The sequence below is a fragment of the Mesoplodon bidens genome (genome assembly GCF_964165515.1).
Source record: "Mesoplodon bidens genome assembly, chromosome: 17".
In the NCBI taxonomy this organism is placed as follows: Eukaryota; Metazoa; Chordata; class Mammalia; order Artiodactyla; family Ziphiidae; genus Mesoplodon; species Mesoplodon bidens.
This window is the reverse complement of record NC_138174.1, coordinates 24,230,321-24,252,397: the sequence shown is the minus strand read 5'-3', so window position 1 is coordinate 24,252,397 and position 22,077 is coordinate 24,230,321. Positions and strand designations below refer to the sequence as shown.

At 40.5% G+C, this 22,077-nt stretch overlaps 1 protein-coding gene across 1 annotated transcript in view; it reads left to right on the top strand.

Moving 5' to 3' along the window:
• Positions 1-17,422: 17,422 nt before the first annotated feature.
• The window catches only part of AKAP11 (A-kinase anchoring protein 11), a 45,950-nt gene continuing 41,295 nt past the window's right edge, over positions 17,423-22,077 (top strand). The window contains exon 1 of the mRNA XM_081214697.1: positions 17,423-17,519. The gene's annotated coding sequence lies outside the window, so the exon portion shown is untranslated. The remainder of the gene's footprint in view (positions 17,520-22,077) is intronic.

Here is a 22,077-nt window from a genome sequence, read left to right as displayed (position 1 = left end):
TCTTTGAGAAGATAAACGAAATTGATAACCCATTAGCCAGAATCATCAAGAAGGGAAAAGACTCAAATCAACAGATTTAGAAATGAAAAAGAAGTAGCAACTGACACTGCAGAAATACAAAAGATCATGAGAGATTAATACAAGCAACTATATGTCAATAAAATGGACAACTTGGAAGAAATGGACAAGTTCTTAGAAAAGCACAACCTTCCGAGACTGAACCAGAAAGAAATAGAAAATATAAACAGACAAATCACAAGCACTGAAATTTAAACTGTGACTAAAAATCTTCCAAGAAACAAAAGCCTAGGATGAGACGGCTTCACAGGAGAATTCTATCAAACATTTAGAGAAGAGCTAACACATAACCTTCTCAAACTCTTCCAAAATATAACAGAGGGAGGAACACTCCCAAACTCATTCCACGAGGCCACCATCACCCTGATACCAAAACCAGACAACAATGTCATATAAAAAGAAAACTACAGGCCAATATCACTGATGAACATAGATGCAAAAATCCTTAACAAAATACTAGCAAACAGAATCCAGCAGCTCATTGAAAGGATCATTTCATACACCTTGATCAAGTGGAGTTTATCCCAGGAATGCAAGGATTCTTGATTATACTCAAATCAATCAATGTGATACACCATATTAACAAACTGAAGGAGAAAAAACCATATGATCATCTCAATAGTTGCAGAAAAGGCTTTTGACAAAATTCAACACCCGTATATGATAAAAACCCTCCAGAAAGTAGGCATAGAGGGAACTTACCTAAACATAATAAAGCCCATATATGACAAACCCACAAGCCAACATCATTCTCAATGGTGAAAAACTGAAACCATTTCCACTAAGATCAGGAACGAGACAAGGCTGCCCACTCTCACCACTATTATTCAACATAGTTTTGGAAGTTTTAGCCACAGCAATCTGAGAAGACAAAGAAATAAAAGGAATCCAAATTAGAAAAGGAGAAGTAAAACTCTCACTGTTTGCAGGTGACATGGTACTATACATAGAGAATCCTAAAGATGCCACCAGAAAACTACTAGTGCTAATCAATGAATTTGGTAAAGTAGCAGGATACAAAATTAATGCACAGAAATCTCTTATATTCCTATAGACTAATGATGAAAAATCTGAAAGAGAAATTAAGGAAACAATCCCATTTACCATTGCAACAAAAAGAATAAAATATCTAGGAATAAACCTACCTAAGGCAACAAAGGACTTGTATACAGAAAACTATAAGACACTGATGAAAGAAATTAAAGATGATACAAATAGATGGAGAGATATACCATGTTCTTGGATTGGAAGAATCAACATTGTGAAAATGACTATACTACCCAAAGCAATCTACAGATTCAGTGCAATTCCTATCAAACTACCAGTGGCATTTTTCACAGAGCTAGAACAAAAAATTTCACAATTTTATGGAAACAGAAAAGACCCCGAATAGCCAAAGCAATCTGGAGAAAGAAAAACGGAGCTGGAGGAATCAGGATCCCAGACTTCAGACTATAGTACAAAGCTACAGTAATCAAGACAGTATGGTACTGGCACAAAAAACATAAATATAGATCAATGGAACAGGATAGAAAGCCCAGAGATAAACCCACGCACATATGTTCACCTTATCTTTGATAAAGGAGGCAAGAATATACAATGGAGAAAACACAGCCTCTTCAGTAAGTGGTTGTGGGAAAACTGGACAGTTATATGTAGAAGAGTGAAATTAGAACCCTCCCTAACACCCTACACAAAAATAAACTCAAAATGGATTAAAGACCTAAATGTAAGGCCAGACACTATTAAACTCTTAGAGGAAAACATAGACAGAACACTCTATGACATAAATCACAGCAAGATCCTTTTTGACCCACCTTCTAGAGAAATGGAAATAAAAACAAAAATAAACAAGTGGGACTTAATGAAACTTAAAAGATTTTGCACAGCAAAAGAAACCATAAACAAGACGAAAAGACAACTCTCAGAGTGGGAGAAAATAGTTGCAAATGAAGCAACTGACAAAAGATTAATCTCCAAAATATACAAGCAGCTCATGTAGCTCGATATCAAAAAAACGAACAACCCAGTCCAAAAATGGGCAGAAGACCTAAATAGACATTTCTCCAAAAAAGATATACAGATTGCTAACAAACATATGAAAGGATGCTCAACATCATTAATCATTAGAGAAATGCACATCAAACCTACAATGAGGTATGACCTCAAATCAATCAGAATGAGCATCATCAAAAAATCTACAAACAATAAATGCTGGAGAGGATGTGGAGAAAAGGGAACCCTCTTGCACTGTTGGTGGGAATGTAAATTGATACAGCCACTATGGAGAACAGTATAGAGGTTCCTCAAAAAACTAAAAATAGAACTACCATACGACCCAGCAATCCCACTACTGGGCCTATACCCTGAGAAAACCATAATTCAAAAAGAGTCATTTACCACAATGTTCATTGCAGCACTATTTACAATAGCCAGGACATGGAAGCAACCTAAGTGTCCATTGACAGATGAATGGATAAAGACATATGGCACATATACACAATGGAATATTACTCAGCCATAAAAAGAAACGAAATTGAGTTATTTGTAGTGAGGATGGACCTAGAGACTGTCATACAGGGTGAAGTAAGTGAGAAAGAGAAAAACAAATACCATATGCTAACACATATATGTGGAATCTAAAAAAAAAAATGTTTCTGAAGAACCTAGGGGCAGGACAGGAATAAAGACGCAGACATAGAGAATGGACTTGAGGACATGGGGAGGGGTAAGGGTAAGCTGGGATGAAGTGAGAGAGTGGCATTGACATATATACACTACCAAATGTAAAATAGATAGCTAGTGGGAAGCAGCCGCATAGCACAGGGAGATCAGCTCCGTGCTTTGCGACCACCTAGAGGGGTGGGATAAGGAGGGTGGGAGAGAGGGAGATGCAAGAGGGAAGAGATATGGGAACATATGTATATGTATAACTGATTCACTTTGTTATAAAGCAGAAACTAACACAACATTGTAAAGCGATTATACTCCAATAAAGATGTTACCAAAAAAAAGGAAAATATAAGAGAATATTTTGTGTTGTTGGGCTATGGAAGGATTATTTTACGTAAGGCATAAAAAGTGTAGCCCATTTTTTAAAAAGGATTCAAAATCTCACTGAATAAAAATATTAAGTTTCTGTTCAATAGTAAACAACATACAGAAGTTAAAAGACCACAGACTGGAAAAAATACTTTCCAACATAAAAACTACCATGGATTAGTATCTATTATATATATACACATATGTATATATGATATATAATCACATATCATACATGTATATATAATATATATACATATATCCTATAAATCACTTATTTTATTTTTAAGTCAGGTTTATTGAGGTTTTGAATCTTATTTATTTTTTTATACAGCGGGTTCTTATTAGTTATCCATTTTAAACATATTAGTGTATATACGTCAAACAGGTTCATTGAGATATAATTTTCAAACAGGAAAATTCATCCTATTCCGTACAGTCCTATGAATCTTGACAAATGTGTAGAGTTGTGCAATCAGCTGTATTATTAAAGTAGAGAATATTTATTTCATCTGTAAACAAGTTCTGTAAGGCCTGTTTCCAGTCAACCCATCCCCCCTCCCACAGCTTGTGGCAATCACTGATCCATATTTCTCTGAATATTTTTGCCTTTTCCAAAATGTCATTTAAATGGAATCATATGTGTATAGCTTTTAGAGTCTGGCTTCCTTCATTTAGAGTAAAAAATATTTTGAGATCATCCATCTCATTGCTTATATCAGTAGTTTTTCCTTTTTATTGCTGAGTAGGATTCCACTATATGGGTTTACCAGTTTGTTTATCCATTCACCTGTTGAAGGAAATTGGGATGTTGCCAGGTTGGAGTGATTATGAATACAACCACCATAAAAAATTGTGTACAGGTTTTATATGAACATGTATCTTCCTTTCCTTCAGGTAAACACTATAGGATTGCTGGGTCATATGGTAGATATATGCCTCTATATCTACTTTATAATAAACTGCCAAACTGTTTTCCAAATTGCTGTGCCATTTTCAATACCACCACTGATGAATGAGTATTTGTACCTGTTGCTCCCGTCCTTATCATACTTGGTATTGTCAGTTCTTAAGGCGGTTCTAATAGGTAAGTTCTAGTAGGTGAGGTTATCTCATTGTGACTTTACTCTGCATTTATTTAATGACTAATGATCTTTTCATTTGATTCTTTGACTTCTGTAAAAATTCACATAAAATGATTTTCAGAAAGCAAACAATCCATTAGAAAAATGGGCAAATTGTACGAACAGGCAATTTCCATCAAAGGAATTCAGAATAAGCAATATCAACAAACATCTAAAAACATGCCCAATAATACTGTAGTCAGAAAAATGCAGGGAAATGAGATATCATTTTAGACCCCTCAGGTTGGCAAAACTGTGTGATAACACAGGTTTTAGCAAGGATAAAAGAAAATGGAAATTCGTACACCCTGCAAATGGAAATGTAAATCAGTACAACCATTGGAGACCTATTTGGTAGTACCTTATTAGTTGAAGATACCTCTGGTCTATGACCAAACGATTCCACTCCTAGGTATGTACATATGGGCACAAAGATATGTACAAGAATGTGTATTGCAAGATTGTACTAATGAAAAATAGAGACATTTAATAAAAAGAGAATGCATAAATAAACTTGTCTATTAATACAAATCAATGAATCATATAAACATGCATCAATCAGTATGTTGGATTTTTTAGTGTTGCGTGAAAGAATAAGCAGATTGCCAAATATGTACACACCACATGATACAGTTTATGTAAAAATTTAAACACTCAAATAGCATATATTGTTTATGAATTCATATAGTAAAAGTATAAAAACATTTGTGGTAATAATATGCAACAATTTCAGGATGGTGGTTTCCTATGGAAAGGAAGGAGAAAGCATAGTGAGAATAAAGCTTTAACTGTACCTGGAACATTTTACTTAAAAAAAAATCTGTTATATTACCTTTAGTTTATTTTATTATTTTAAATGTTTCATAATTTAAAACTATAGTTCCCATCATCTACCTCCATATTCTCCTGGCAAAACAACCTGAATTCTAGGATTTATCCTAACTTCAAAACTTCTGTTCACTCTGATCTTATGTCTCCATTTAATAACTTGGTTGCTGATTCATATGATTGATTCCTCTCTTTTCATTGAACCTGAGGTCCTTGGTAACTAAGGAGTTGATCCAGGAATGTAAGCTTCCCTTGTTTGGGCCATTTCTCTTCCTCAACTGATGTCCTACTTCTGCACCCATACGGATAGAGATTATTTTATTTGTTGATACACATTCTTAGTTCCTGCCAGCTGTCAGCCTGGATTTCTGAGTGTCTCTGGAGCCTAGGTTCCCTGAGCTTGGATTTGTCCGCTTTTTGGATAACCTCTTATACTTGTTGCTAGATGCTTTGACACCTGCTGCATTCATGAACTATTTTGGGGATATGGAACTCTGAGTTCCAGATTGGATTTCCACCCAGCTCTGCTGTCTGAAACCTGTCCCAATCTAGTGGATGAGTGTAATAGATAGCCCAGCTAAGAGTGATGAAAATTCACAGCTCTCAGTACTTGCTAAGCTTTCAGACTTCCTTCCTAACCTGTGTCAGACTGATCAAATTAAATGCTCTTGAGATCCAGGCCTTCAAAATAAAAACCGCTTATTAGGACACAGCTGTGTCTCTTAACCTTCCCTCACTCCTTAGACCTAAAGGTCTATAATATGTCTATATTTCTTGGAAATATAATGCTGTCTTAGAGATGACTGGGGCATCATGAGTCCTTTAAGTGTACGCCCAGGATGGCATGCTTCCAAGCTACTTGCCTTGTGAAATACAACATGTCAGCAACCCTTTGCCTTAGATCTCCTGAATAGCCCTGCATTTGAACAGTGTGGTCTTTCTGCTCTCTGAAGATTCCTCTTTGGCTCTACCTAGGTTTCTTCTTCTAAGACCTCTCTGTTTATTGCACTTTTAGAGACTACTACAGCTCATGCCTGATTTAGACTCATTAGCAACTGGTTCACCCGCAACCTGAAGCCCCACTATCCTCAAGTCTACTAACTCTGATCCCAGAGCTCCACTTTTTGTTGCCATTCCTCACGCCAAGCCTCAAGACCAGCATATGAAAAGAGAGGGCTAAAAGATATAGTGGAGCAGCAGAGATGAGTCTGCTGCCCAAACGATGCCTATTGCCCAATACTGTGACAGAGGAAAAATCAATTATAAACAACACACAGTCCCTGCCTGCCTTCAAGTAGCACAGCTGTCAAGTAGGTTGCATAGAGGCAAAGATAATGGGTGAAGCAGGAGCTAGGCAGAGTCAGTGTGGAGAAAAATTTATCCCATGGAGGCTTTCTGCCAAATGCCTTTTCAGGAGTTCTCAGGGGGAGTCAGACCTTGGGAATAGGAGGTGATGCCGCTTCCTCCAAGTGGACTAATTAGTTTTCTAGACACCAGATGGCAGTAGACATCTCAGCATTATGGGATTCTGCATCTTCTGTGTAGGGCAGTGGCCAAAGACTCCAAATGACAAGCAAAGATGAGATGGTAGGCTCTCAGCTCTGGTCTTCTGTTTGTATACCATTTATTGAAGTACTGGAGTTTTTTCCAGTGCATCCAAGAATCTGGTATGACATGAACTATGTATTCCTAAATGTCTTTTATTAGTGTGAAGAGTGGGACTTGAATTTGGCAGGATAAAGGAGAGGCTGTTAGATCTGAGAGTTGTAGAATTTAGGAGCTGTAACTGTAGGTCACCAATGTGATAGGCTTAATGCTGAGAAGATGAGAAGGGTGCCATGTAGCTTTGTGAAAGGTTGTAAGGAGAGAAATTACCAGGATGTTATTGAGATTAGTAACATGCCAATAGGGTTGCCCCTGGGTACCACTGCTGACATAACATTTGAAGGTCACTTTGGCTTCCCTGAGAAAGCTTGTCAGTTACCCTTTGTGGCTTAGAATTCCTCAACATATTCTACAGCTACAAACACTGACAAAGAGAAGTAAATCCAAGAAGTACCTTGGTTAGAAAATGTAGTTCATGTATATTTGATATTCTGAGGTAAGGGTGGATGACATTTAACTAAACAATTTAGATGGTGGGAAGGAGAAGTGACCAATTAGTTACCTTGGTAGTGGGAAGAGTGGGGCTGAAGATATAGCTTTAGGATCTGGCTGGTTATTTCTGTCCGGCTAGCAGTCTGGGGTGGTATCCGGGACAGGTCCATTTTGACCTGGCGGGTCTGTCTAAAGCAGGATATAAATAGGATGTCATTATAATTCAGTTTACAAACAGATTTTTTTGAGAAAGAAAAGAGGCATTAATAACAGCAAAAACTGTGATTATACCAGGATTGTGTATGATTGTACCAGGCAAAAACAGGATGTAAAGTGACCCTGAATATAAATACTGGGGCCTGGGGGGAGGGAGTGGTCCTCAGACTGGAGCAATTTTGTTGATGCCTTTATAGAGGTAAAACATGACCAATATGAGTATCCCAGTGGCTCCTGTCATAGGTGGAAGTGAGGCACTTGTTACTGGAACAGCCATGAAGTTGGTGTTATATCACTGAGAGGCAGGGTGTTTAATGAGGAAGTCCATCATGAAGGTGGCCCAGGGAAACTGAATGCTTGGCAGGGGGCACAGAAAGCCTTTGGCTTCTCCCAGCAGGTGTTTGTTCTTATGTATATCTTGTACATCATTACATCCTGTAACTTTCACTTTTTGACCTGCAGGTGTCAGAAGTCATGAGTCAAGGAAAGTAGAACCCAAGTTGGCCGAGGTGAACAAATAAACAGAGGGCAGGATTCATGACAATCTTCTATGGCTTGCAGGTAATTTGAGAGAGACTTCTCCCTGAGGACAGGTGGAGGATTTGCTTGGTCTCTTCATATATTATTGCCATTTCAGGAGGAGGGACAGGAGGTGGAATACAGGCTGGATCAGAGGACCGAACATTGTGGTGTCACAAAACCCTGTCCCCAGGGGAAGTGGTGAATCAGATTGTTAAAAACAAGGAGAGGAAGCATTTGCTGCGTCCTGGCAGAAGGGACTGGTGTACAGATTCTGAATGGTATCTAAGAATCAATTATTTCTGCAGAAAGAGCTATCTGTTTGCAAAATGGCATTGTCCGGTCGTGGTTTTTTGTTTTTTGTTTTTTTTTTTTTTGCTGTACGCGGGCCTCTCACTGCTGTGGCCTCCCCCATTGCGGAGCACAGGCTCCGGACGCACAGGCCCAGCGGCCATGGCTCACGGGTCCAGCATCTCCGCGGCATGTGGGATCCTCCCAGACCGGGGCACGAACCCGCATCCCCTGCATCGGCAGGCGGACCCCCAACCACTGCGCCACCAGGGAAGCCCCGGTCGTGTTTTAATGAAGGGATGATGTAGCAGAAAGCTGCATTGACTTTTTCGGTAGAGACCAGGTAGAAATGCAGGCACTTCAGAGGATGCTGGTGTGGAGAGATAATAATGATCCAGAATTGAATAGGATAATATACATTTCAGCAGACATCAGCTGAGGACATTTGTTCCTCTTGGAACTTAGCTGAATTCTTAGAATCACATAAAGAGTAAAGTGAGCAAGAAATGTTCATGATAATTAAGAACAGTTATAAAAAATTCAAACTAATATTGAAGTTGGCAGGGCACAGGGTTTGACACTAAATCCAAGTAGTACCTTGTAAAATGTTGACTTCTCTTCCCATAAAAGAATGACATTTCCTCAAGCCATACACAAAAGGTGGTGTGGTATTCTATCATATTTTATTTATTGCACATCTTATTTTCATCAAGAGTTTATACAGGAATTTCAGAATAGCTACTGACCATCTGAAAAAGAGAGCAAGAATTACAGGTGGTTAAAGTGTAAAACAGGAGCTCTGTAGGGATCTTGTTACACCCATTATGCCCTGCCTTTAGGCATGATGTTTCGAGATAACAAGATCTTTGTAAGCATCTTATTACAGTAACTGATAAGGATAGCAACCTGTACAATCAAATGTGAGATAAGGACAGGCTTTAAAAAGGAAGAACTTTTAGGGCTTCCCTGGTGGCGCTAGTGGTTGAGAGTCCGCCTGCCAATGCAGGGGACATGGGTTCGTGCCCCGGTCCGGGAAGATCCCACATGCCGCGGAGCAGCTGGGCCCGTGAGCCATGGCCGCTGAGCCTGAGCATCGGAGCAGCTGGGCCCATGAGCCATGGCCGCTGAGCCTGAGCATCTGGAGCCTGTGCTCCGCAACAGGAGAGGCCACAACAGTGAGAGGCCCGCGTACTGCATAAAAAAAAAAAAAAAAGGAAGAACTTTTAAATCAATTTAGAAATAAGAGCAAAATATGATAAAGTCAGAGACTAGGCCGTTACCAATTTGGGCTCTAAAAAGCGTATCTTAAAAATAAATTGCATGAGCAGGATGAAGTGAAGCTCAGTGTGAGTACTTAGTCCAAAAAAGAAAAAAAAAGAATACAAAAAAAACAAGATAGGGCTTCCCTGGTGGCACAGTGGTTGGGAGTCCGCCCACCGATGCAGGGGACGCGGGTTCGTGCCCCGGTCCGGGAGGATCCCACGTGCAGTGGAGCGGCTGGGCCCGTGAGCCATGGCCGCTGAGCCTGAGCATCTGGAGCCTGTGCTCCGCAACGTGAGAGGCCACAACGGTGAGAGGCCCGCGTACCGCAAAAAAAATCAAAACAAAACAAAAAAAAAACAAGATATAAAAATAAAAGATTGCACATATCTCAAGAAATTTGACATCCATTATTTATAAAGATAACCCACTGCATTTTAAGACACTGCTAATTATTTTCCACTTTATATTTGAACTCAGATCTACTCCCTTCCCTCTGGAAGAACAGAAGTCTAAGCTATTTCTTGTATGACAGTATTTCGACTTCAGTTTATTATATCCCTGTGAATCTTCCCTTCTCCAAGTGAAATACACAGGTGAAATTTTACCTATGACATATTTTCTTACCCCCTCACCTCTGGTCATATCTCACTGGTTAATGCAGGTGTGAACTGACTAGCTTAGAGTACAGTAGGGCCACTACCTCTTTTGTTCTGAGCATCATACTAGCATTCATGTAGCCTAAGTTTGCATTTTTATATTTCGGTAGCCACATCCTTCAGAGGAAGAGGATAGTGCTAACCGTGAAGTGATGTAGGCCAGTAAAGCAGAGATGGTGGGTTGCTTTGAAGTTCATGAGAACTGACTATGAGGACTCCTAGTTTTCCTCTGGAAGGTTGGCTGATTTCACAGATTTCATTGCGGGGAAGAAGAGCAAATCCGTTCTAGGACAACCCCAGGGGATCCAAAACAAATAGGGATCAAAACTAGTATGGTGGGGGGTGGGTGCTTCTCTGGTGGAGCAGTGGTTGAGAGTCCGCCTGCCGATGCAGGGGACACGGGTGCGTGCCCTGGTCCGGGAAGATCCCACATGCTGCGGAGCAGCTGGGCCCGTGAGCCATGGTCACTGAGCCTGCGCGTCTAGAGCCTGTGCTCTGCAACGGGAGAGGCCACAACAGTGAGAGGCCCGCATACCGCAAACAAACAAAAAAACAAAAAAAACTAGTATGGGGCTAGACTAGACATCTCTAGCACAATTTAATGGCTTAAAATCCCACAAAGAACAGGGATTTCTTAAAGCCTAGGAAACATTCAGGGTATCTTAAAAGTTCTGTGATTTTTCAGCCTAGATTTTTACTACAGTGTTTAATGCTTCCGGGGCCAGAAGTAGGCATGCAGTATTCATATTTCGCATGTATGAGTATTATCTGTTTTTAAAGATTTAATCACATAAGGATATTTCTGTTGAATTTCTTGTGAGTTAACTAATGATTACGGATGCTCTTATCTCATGTTAAGTTAATGTTTCATTTGAAAAGCAAAGCAGCCAAGCAACAAGGAATGATAGTCCCAGGAGCAACTTGTTCTAGGATCTGTTTTCTCTTGTCATAAGGTTATGACAATATTCAAAGGACTTCCCTTGCCCTTTAGATACCTAATCCAGCGTAAGTCATCTAATATCTGTTTTTATGTAGTAAACGTATATGCTGTTGACTCATATGAAGAGGAAGTCTATTTCACCTTTTGCAAAGGACATTTTTGAAAAGTTGTACATAAATGTTTTTGTAAATTATTTTTCCATTTAATTACACTAAATGCTTTAAAAATTCTTGATTACATTTGTGCTTCTCTGAATTAGAAAGGTCTGTAACATAAGTGTTTTATGAACCTTTGCTCTTCTATTTTATAATTAACTCTATACCAACTATTTAAAATCAGCAGGGCTCTGATATTTTAAAAACTGTCTTATGAAGTAATTACATTTAGACATGATTATTTGTTTTTGAATTTCAAACAATTACACATTATGTTTTCTTAAAAGATGGTATATCTGTATTTTACATATTGGAAGTTAAGCTAGTAATTTAGCTATGCCTATGATGTTTTAAATCAGAAGAATTATTATATATGAGTAGGATATATAATAGTACTCAAATTTATTTTGCTAATTCAAGATGTCTAATTTGGAGTGACACTGCTGAATTATCACCTATATTATTCGCTATATATATATATATATATATATATATATGAAAACATTACTGGGATAAACCATAATGGAAAAGAATATTTAAAAAAGAATGTCTATATGTGTATAACTGAGTCACTTTGCTGTACAGCAGAGATTGGCACAACATTGTAAATCAACTCTACTTCAATAAAAAAAATTACTAGGTATCATGTTATAAGAATGGTTAAGATGAGTTTTGTCCTTCAAGAGATTCACTACAAAAGAGTAAAGTAAGTATAAGTTATAAACGATACAACAGACTGTGGTGTAATATACATGCTAGTAAAACAATCATGAATGAGAAACTTCATCTTTTAAATTGAAAAAGCATTTTTGTTTTTAAATGGCTGATGAAATTATAATTTTCATATTTTCCCACTTTCCAAATGTTTTACATTGGTTTATTGTTACTAAATAATGTTTGTAAAGCAACCACCAGAAAAGGTAGTCTGCTCTATTATCTTTTCCTGTAACCTTTGTAGTCAAAAGGTCGTTAGGAGGATTACACTGAGTAGCTAGCTTTGTGCAGCACGCCTAGTTCTGCGGAAAGGTAGAAGCAGATTGAACCAGCTAATTTTAGTCAGAACTGTGACATTTAGTGCCCCCAGTGATCAAGAACAAACCATTCATCCGTGCTGGGCCATAATTCTTTCATGCGCCGATAAACCAAACGTCTTGGCTCCATCAGGCTATGTAAACAAATGAAAGTAACATTTCCATTAAATAGCAAAATTACTTTGGAGGAGACCCCACCAGCTACTAACTTGATTGCTAGAAATGAGCCCGCTAGAATGTGTCCTGGGGACATGTGGGGCTTTCCTAGGCATAATGTTAGGTGCACTTAGACACAGCCTGTGTTCTCTGACTTGTCACTCTGCTGCCCCAGCTACACTGTACACCACTGGCCTTCCCCTCTCTACACCCCCTTCTGCAGGGAGCGTGGGCAGGGGACCTGTGTGTCCCCTGCTACACCATCTCAAGCATGGCACAGGCTTTCTACTCATTCCCTTTGCCACAGCACAGATTGGGCTTACAACATTTATCAAGACTTTACTGAAGATACCTGGTGTTAAAAAAAAAGATTAAAGAAAACAATTTAGGTGATACAAATAAACTACCTCTTCATGAAGCAGACGGTCTCCATTCGGAGAACTGCAAAATGGAGTGGAAGCCAGGAAGCTTTTATAGGATAAAGAATAAAGAACACGGAAAAGAAAAATAGAAAATATCTGATTGGGGGGCCACAGAGTTGATCTTGCTTGGGGAGAGAAGGAAAAAGGAAATAAGTCCAGAGGTAGCTTGGCATTTGGGGATTGGCTGACTGGATATACTGTTTCTGGTCTAGTGGACAATGTACAGGGACATGAAAGTTCTCTAAGTTTGGTTTGCTGAGGTGGCACCATGGGCCCAAGCGCCTCCATCGTGAGCCTAAAATTTAGTTCAATTCTAGCAAAAAAGGTAAAATAGAACTCCTTTCCTTCCTTTCTTCCTTCCTTTCTTCCTTCCTTCCTTTCTCCCTTTCCTCTTCCTCCTCCCTGTTCCTTCCTTCTCTCCTCCTACTTCTCCCCTCCCTCCTCCCCCCTCTCCCCCTCCTTTTTCTCTCTTTCTCTCTCTTTCTTCATCCCTCTCTCCCTCCCTTCCTTTGAATAGTTATTGAATAACTACTAACACCCGCTATGTACCAGGCATGTATAACTAAAAACAGATGCGGTTCTGGCTCAGGGACCCTACTATCTAGCAGAGGATAGAGACAGACATTAACCAAATAATTACGCCAATAGAAATCATTTTAAGTTGATGAATGCTTTGAAGAAAAAGTAGAGAGTCCTAGATAAGGAGGATCTTACTTAGTCTGGCGAGTTAGGACAAGAGTTCTTGAGGAAATGAGAGTACAGCAGGATGCTGCAGGATTCACGGGCATTCAGAGGCTAAGGGGGATGGAGAGAGAAAGAACATTAATACTGAAGGAACAGCCTGTGGGAAGGCCCTGAAGCAGGGAGGGTCTGGCCCTATTTCAAGCAACCGAAAGGAAGACTAGTCTAAGAAGGAGAATGATATCAGAGCAGAGGAGAAAGTTAGGAAGATCATGGGCAGAACCATAATAAGCCACTGAATGGTTTTAAACAGGGGAGTGACATGGTCAGATGTGAATTACCCGAGTAGAAATGCCAACCCTCTGGGGATAGAGTGCAGATATTTCAAACAGCAGACAAAAAAGGCAAAGCTAGGAGAGAAGCAGCTGTTCTAGGAAAAAAAAAATATGGACTTTGTGAACTGGATATATTTTATTTTTTAAAGTATTAAAAAAGAATAAGCAACATCCACACAAAACTTGTACACAATTATTCAAAGCAGCATTATTCAGAGAGGCAAAAAGTGGAAACAATCCAATGCCTATTAACTGATGAGTTGATAAATAAAATGTGCTATATCTATACAATGGAATCACGATTGGGCAATAAAAAGAAATGAAGTACTGATAAATGCTACAACATGGTTGACCTTTGAAAACATTATGTGAATGAAGTGAGACACAAAAGGCCACATATTGGATAATTTTGTTAATATGAAATTTCCAGAATAGGCAAATTTATAAACGCATAAATAGATTAGTCATTGCTTCAGGCTGGGGACAAGGTGGAGGATTGACTGCTAATGGGTATGGGGTTTCTTTTATGGGGGAAAAAACTGTTCTAAAATAAGATTTTGGTGATGATTACACAACTCTGGGACTATACCAAAAACCACTGAACTGTACATTTTAACTGGGTGAATTGTATTGAATGTGGATTTTAGCTCAATAAAGCTGTTAAAAAAGAAAATAAAAACAATCCAGGAACTAGGGACACCTGTATAAATGGATTTCAACCCTAATTTCTTCTCACTTTATATTCGTTGGATTCAAAATAATGGTAGCTGGCAAGAGACACCACAGTGACTGTCTTGCTAGTGTGACTTGGGAGGATTTATGGCTGTATTAATTTAGGTTAGAATGGTAGAGTTGAGCCCATTGTTCATCTAAATTAGCAGTAACAAGCAGCACTTAATCATTATAAGGACTGCAAACAGCACTCAAAGGAGTACTCAGTTCCTTCAGCAGTTTAAAAGAATGATCTTGATGTGTTAAAATAATACCTTTTCTCATTCAGCACTTTTCCTTTCAAAAAGTAACGCTACAATGTTTCTTGAAATCTTATTTTCATTAAAACCAAGGTGTTACGTTTAAAATATTGCTCCAGATCTTTTAAACATTTCTTTTCTAGTTCTTAAATCTTGATTAGGAAAAGGTGAATCATTATTTACTAAATACTACGTAGGTTCAAAATAGCTACAGAGAAAGGGAGTATGAGGTTGAGCAGGTGGCAATGCTTCCGTTTTCACACTCTGAGAAGGCCAAGGTTTCTTAGGGAAACATTCCTGGTGTCTGTATTAATCAGTTTCATAGTTCCTCAGCTGGTGTGTGTGTGTGTGTGTGTGTGTGTGTGTGTGTGTGCATGTGCGCACTTTCAATTTCATTTGGCTTGTGCTGATGACTCTGTTAGGTTTTTATAAAAATTCATTTCATTTCCCTTTTCAGCTTCCGTCTTGCTGATGTGTGCATGCCAAAGTGTAATTCAGGCTTAACCACTTTGCGTGTAGGTTAGTTCATTGCCTTGTTTTATGTATGAGGAAGCTGAGACTCAAGGATGATAAGGTACTTTGATTTGGTTGAGTCACCCGTTAATGAGTTCTTCCAGTTGGAACTCAGGTCTCCTGATTTCTGCTTCTGTTAGTGAAACATCTTCATTTTCTAGCCTTCAACCTCTATCTTTTCAAATCTTATACTTAGGAATAAATATCTGCATTGAACATCATTTTATGTTGGTTTTTCTTAGAACTGACTTTTGGACAGAAGAGGTGGTTATCTGTGTGTTGTAAATGGAGGAAAACAAATCAAAGGTGACTTTCCTTTTGGGCCATTCATTTTCCCAAGTCACAAAATTTCCCATTTATTTCTCCAATTGTAATTAAACAGCAGTAACTGAAGGATATCTAGATGTTCTGAACAAAAGGCGGCAAACAGAACCAAGACTCTGACCTAATGGATTTTAGAATAGGAACGTCAAGGTCATTGGAAATTAAAAATTTTCAGGAGTCTCTCTTACATAGATTATAAATCTCCTAATCTCCCTGCTTCCTCTGTGGTCTCCTTAAGATCCATTCTCCACAGCGAAGAGCTTAAAAAAAATTAAACCATAGGTGTCTCTCCCCTATTTAAAACTCTCCAGTGCTTTCCACTGCACTCAGAATAAACTCCCTAATTCCTTTATTGGCTTACAAAGCCCTACAGGATGTAACCAATGCTTGTTTACTTCTCCAAGCGCATTTCCAAGCTTATTTCCTCTTACTTTCTCATACCTTCCCCCTCAAACCCTATTTAGGGCCTTTGAATTAGCTGTATCCTTTGCCTGGAATGCTATTCCCTCTGATATTTGCATGCCTGTTAAGCCAACCACTTCTTAAATGTCTCCTCCTCAAAAGGGTCACCCCATCACAATCACCATCACATCATTCACTGTATTTCCTCTGCACAGAGCTTAACACTAACAGACGTTTTTCTCCCCCCCACCCCCCCGCCCATAAGCTCCCTAGAACCTAGATTTATCTGTCTTCGAGGCAGCTCAATCAAGAGCCTGGAGGAGTGCCTAACATATGTAGGAGCTCAACAAAAATTTGTTAAATGAAGAAATGAACATACGAATATACCCTTTCTTCCCTGCCCCTCTCTCCCAACCAGGGCAAAACTCATAATGAGTATACACTTAAAAACGTCTTTCTCATCTATCAGGTATTTCCACCCTTGAGGAATAGATGTCTTCGAGGAGACTGCAACATCACCGGATTCGCCCTTCTGATTCTACCTTGTTTCTACATATTAGCTTTTCATCTAGACCTCGGTTTCTCCGTGACCAATGCTTTTACTTCCCGATTCCGATATCGCGTAACGACGGAAGGGTGAGCACTAGGGCCCGGAGATCCCTTGATGCTAATTGTTGAGGTTAGGATAGGGCAGTTGGCCTGGTGCGCAGTGAGTGGTCCTCCCTAGAGATGCTGGGGAGAAGGGGCGGAGCTATCCCAAAGGATGAGCCTTTCTTGGGCCGTCCGATCTGGTGGGGCTGCCGCTATGAGAAGGGCCCCGGGAATCAGAAGAAAGCAAAGCTAGCCTGGGGCGAAGAAGGAGCCCAGCTGACCCCAGGCGGTAAAACCAAGGGGACGAAGGAAAGGTGGCAGGGCCTTAAACCAAAACTGCAGAAAGAAAGCCAAAACTTGGATATTTTGCCAGAGGAAAGGGTTAAACAGTTTCCAAGGTAACGGACCAGGAAGCGCGCAAGACGTCTGCAGTAGGTTCGAAGGTCAGCCTCGAGTTTAAAGCTCCCCTGGCCCAGCGGAGTCTGGCCAATGGAGGGGCAGCTGGGCGTGGTCACATGATGCGCGGGGCGGTCCTGCTAGCTGCCCTGAAGCACGTGGGGAGGTTTTTCCTGTTCCTTTTTGCCTTTTTTAAAAAAGCCCACCCACTTTTGCGCGGGCTTTGTCGCGGGGTTCTTCTCGCGAGAGGCGTGCCACCCTCTCGCGTGAGTGAGTGAGTGGGAGGCGTGAGGACTAGGAGGTGTTGCGGGCTGGAGTTGCTGCGGCGGAAGCCGGGGGTGGGCAGGCCGGGGGCGGGCCGCGGGGCGGGGAGGGGGGAGGGCTGGGGGGCCGCTGCGGGAGGTGGCGCCCGCCTGCTCTGCAGCTCGTGCGGCTGGTCGTTGCGGGCCGGTGACATGCCTGTGAGCTGCGGAGGCTGCGGCCCCCAGGTGAGCCGGGCGCGGATCCGCCCGCGGCGTAAGCAGCGCCGTTGGCTGGGGTGGCGGCGGGGTGTAGGGCCGCGGTGGATATAGCGGCCTGGCTCGGGCGCCGCAGCCCCTCCGTCTACCCGCAGTCCCTGCCCGGACTTCGGAGCTGCCCCGAGCTGCGCCTTCGTACGGCGGTGGGAGGAGGGCGGGAGTAGCGGGGCGGAGGTAGGAAGCTCGAGGCGCCGGGCTGTGGGGGAGGGGTGCCCTCGGGCTGGAGACGGGTCTTCCAGGGGTCCGATTGTGGCGGCGGAGCAGCATCCCCCTTGGATGACAAGCTTAGTTTCCATCCCCAGGGTGGTCTTCAGAGCCGGGTCCCCTCCGTGCGTGCTGCTGCGTATGCTTAGTTTGTGTTCGTGGTGCGCGCACAGGAGCATATGGAGGAGGAGGACATTGCACTTTGTCCTCGAACAGCATCCTTCACTGTCAGAACCCTTGAGCCCTGGAACCAGGCACAAACCAAATCTTGTGACAGAAACGGAGAGCGTCCAGCAGCTCCTCGGAGTGTTGAGATTTGGATTTGCTGTCACATTTTCTTCAACGCTGTTAAATGGCTCAAATGGATTGGGTGTACTTACTCTTTTATTCCAGGCACTTAAACTGCTTTATTAAAAAAAAATGTATGTGACCAAAGTATTAAAAACGTTGGTAAAATGACAATGGCAGTAGAACCTAAACCACAGTGGTATGACGTGGTAACAGTTCTGCTTTCCCTCCTCTGAGACCTTATTAAACTGGAGGTGGTTTAGCTTAAGATGCTAAGGAAATTTCAGGGTGAGAAATACTGCTGAGGTACATACCTAATGGCTTTAGTGCAGATTGTAGTTAAAAATTCTGGATCTCTTTTCAGCTTTGTAACTATTCAGCCCCTTGCAAAACTCATAAGCTTTCCCTACCTTATTTCCACCTCGTTAAGGATGTTATATTGATTGATACTGATTTTGATAGGTCTGGAATTAGAAAATATAGAGCACTCAGAAAATTTAGGGTACTCAGCAATGCAAAGAAGATTTTAATGTGTTATTATTATTTATGATTTTAGGATAAATGGCAGCACAGTTCCTAGCACAATCAGTGTTAGTTAAAATAGTGGCATTTAATGAATCCTTTTATATACACAGTCACGTTTTTCAGTTAGTACGCTGGTTATGCATTCTTTTTTATGGTCCTTCTGGCAGAACTGACCCAAAGGTTGACAGTGAATTTCACTGTTAGTTGTAGCTGTGACTAACAGTTTATAAGTGATCAGAGAATGTAAGGCAGTCAGAACAAATGGATTCCCAGGCTGACTGGTAGCTGCACTACTAATAAGGGCCTAGTGGTTTACCTCCAGGCTAATGATATTTCCCAGCTGTTGAGGATATGGGACTTGCCGAAGTCCCTGAACCACAGTGAGAAATTCTCTGGCTTCTGAACTCCTGGGATAAGTCTTGAAGCTGAAGAAGTCTTCCTTTGTCTTTTGAGGCTGGTAAAAGAATAGTATGTTTAAGTTGTCTTTCTTTTTTTAATTAAAAAAAATTCCAGGAACTTAACTGGGAAAGTAAATCAAACCAAATCAGATGATACATTTTAGGTTATTCTTAGGGAAATTTCTAGTTATAAATAGTCAGTGGAGCTGTCTATACTTGGAGAAAATGTGAAAAACTTCGGCAGTGTCTTTTTGAGAATGGGCGAAAGAAACCTGTATAGAGTTAAGAAGTTCTCTGCCATTTCATCTTGGCAAACTGATTCTCAGGGATAGAAAACCGGAATTTTTTGCTGGTCTTTATCACCGTTTGGCAAGGGTTTCAAGCTTAGGATGTAGATACTTGTTTCCTAGTGCCTTTGAAAAGTAATTGAAGTCACTTTGGGAAGGATAAATATTTAGGTAAGCTGAATTATCCTTTTTCTGTCAGGTGGCCTGAATTTTAGTAGTAAAATGAGCCATTTGGAGGAAATGAGGGGCGGGACAGGTCAGGAAAAGATCTAAGCTGGCCTGGGTTTGAGTTAAGGGTGTATAAACTGGTAAAGCAAGGAAAGGAAACAAAAATACTTTATCAATTTAAGAACAAACCAAACAGATCTGCCACTCATCTTTATATATACAAGTTTATTTTATTATAAAATACTAGCATAAAGGCATTTGAAATGTATAGGTTAGAGACTGGACAGAAGAAAAGTTAACATTTTTGGATTAATCTGAGAATTTTCATGGGGAAAAAAATAAGATAAATGGCCATAGAGGCTTGGAATGGATTGGATATTACGTGAATGAAAATGAGGTACCGTGTAAACGAGTTTGTGTTTGGGAGTCCAGCAAATCTGTTCATTGATGTTAGTGGAACTGTTTTTCTTCATCCCTGATAGGAGAGTTAAAAACCTCAAAGTTACTGTGAAGCACATAGTGACTGTTTTTTCTTTGACCTCTTCTGATGTCTTGAGATTATTTGGCTGCAAGGAGCAGAAACCATTTGAATTAACTTACTTAAAAAGGGCGTTTGTCCTACAGTTGCAGGACTGCCTCTGAAGCCCAGCTCAGCGTCCTGGAAACCAGAACATCTTCAGGCAGTTACTCTGCCAGTTTTTCTCTGGAAACACATGACATGGTCTTGTGTCTCTGTGACTCTGTAATGTCTTCTAGTTTCTTTCAGATTGACTCTCTTTAAAGCTCTTGGTTTCTGCTTCCCCATACCTTTGGTTTGCATGAAACTTTGGTTTGCTGTGGTGACAACACAAGATATTTTGATTTTGTAGCATGGTTCTCAACAAATATCTCCATATCTTAATTCTGAATTTCTGGAGAGATACTTCAGTTGGTCAGGTACCTACTTGTAGTCCAGTTGGCTGAGGGTGGGGGAAGATGGAAATGGGAAACAGGTGGGGGAGGAGATGTAGGTGTGTCTCACAGTTTGTACTTTTTCAGGCTGGGTACTGCAAGTTCTCTAGTGCAGGGGGTGTGAACAAGGGGGGAAAAGGTGGGTACTTCTGGTGTACTTTTAACATCCTGCAGTTTTGAGTTTTTCCCTAGTACTGCGCTGAACTTGCTCTCAGCAATGATCTCCTTCAGGACAGATTCTCCTAGGTGTGTGAGGGCAAATTAGTTAAATGTTTTGTGCCTCAGTTTTCTTATGTGTAAAATGGGTGCAATAACAGCAACTTCTGTTGTGAAAAACATGAATTCTATTTAACAGCAATTAAGCAGTGCCTGCCTGGCACAGTTTGTAAGGATGTGGTGTGACTGTGGCTGAGGGTGAGCTGTGTGGCTGGCACTGTGGCATGGACTCCTGCAGCGTTTGGAGAAGGAAGGATATCATTCCTGCCCTCAGGCGTTTACAAATCTACTGCTGACCACTCCATACTTAAAACTGTTTCTTGACTTCAGTGACACCTAAATTCTCCTAAATCTCTGCCTCACCTGCTTTGACTGCCACTTATTTGTGGTTCTTTGTTTACCTGCCGGGAATCCTTTATCATGGTTGTCCTCTTAGATTCTCTCTTGATCCTCTGTTTTTACACTGTCTCTAGGATCAGCTTTCAAGCTCTGGATAAGCGGATGATTCCTAGAGTAACATCTCTAGCTCTCACCATGCCAACTGAATGTATTTTTTAGGTGCCCTTTGGATACTACCTTGACATAAAATAATGCTGTCTTCCAGTTATTTCTTATAGCTCCCCAAGCGTGAAACCTAGTAATTATCTTCCACACTCTTCCTGTTTTTATGCCTCGTTTATTCTGTCGGTTAATAAGTTCTGCACAGGCTTTTAGAATGTCTCCTATGTGCCGAGCACTGGACCATCTACAAAGCAGATCCGTTCACTTATTCCTGCTGCTGGCAGCTTAGGATAGAGCCTTATTACTATTTGCAAGAGCTGCTTAAATGCTTTTTCAGCAATCTTAGAGTCGTGGCATCACAGATGTTACTGATAAGGAAAACTGTGTTCCTGAGTTAAAATTCTGAACATATTTTTTGTTAAAAATAATCTTGTAGGTGGGAGTTATGCATATAAGGTTAAGAACATTATTACTCTACCTTCTAGGAAGCATATTCACATTGAAAGCACAGCGTCAATATTTTAGGTTTTTTTTTTAAAGTTGTGTTTATTGTTGGTATACAGGAAACTGTAGAGAAGCAAATACCTTAATAGATAATTAGGTTACAGTCACATCTTTTTTACATGATTGACTATTGTTTTGAAAGACAAAACAAAGTAGTAACGGATAGCTGTGGTATTTTTAGATTTTATAAGTTAAACAGCAGGTCTGTACCCAAGGAAGAAGCTAACATTTCAGTTCCTTCTATATGAGGTACTGTTTTTAAATGTATTATTTAATTGCATTCTCATAGCCATCCTATGAAGATGAGCCTCAGCTTCCTTATCTGCAAAAAAGGGATAGCATCCCCTTCACACCACTGTTTGCTTATTAGGTATTATTCTGGTTTGTTTGTGATGGTTGCTCTGGGGTTTACAAGGTAACTTATCAATATCACTTCTTGTATAGTGTAAGGACAGTATTTTTTCAATTCCAGCACACCACATGCTA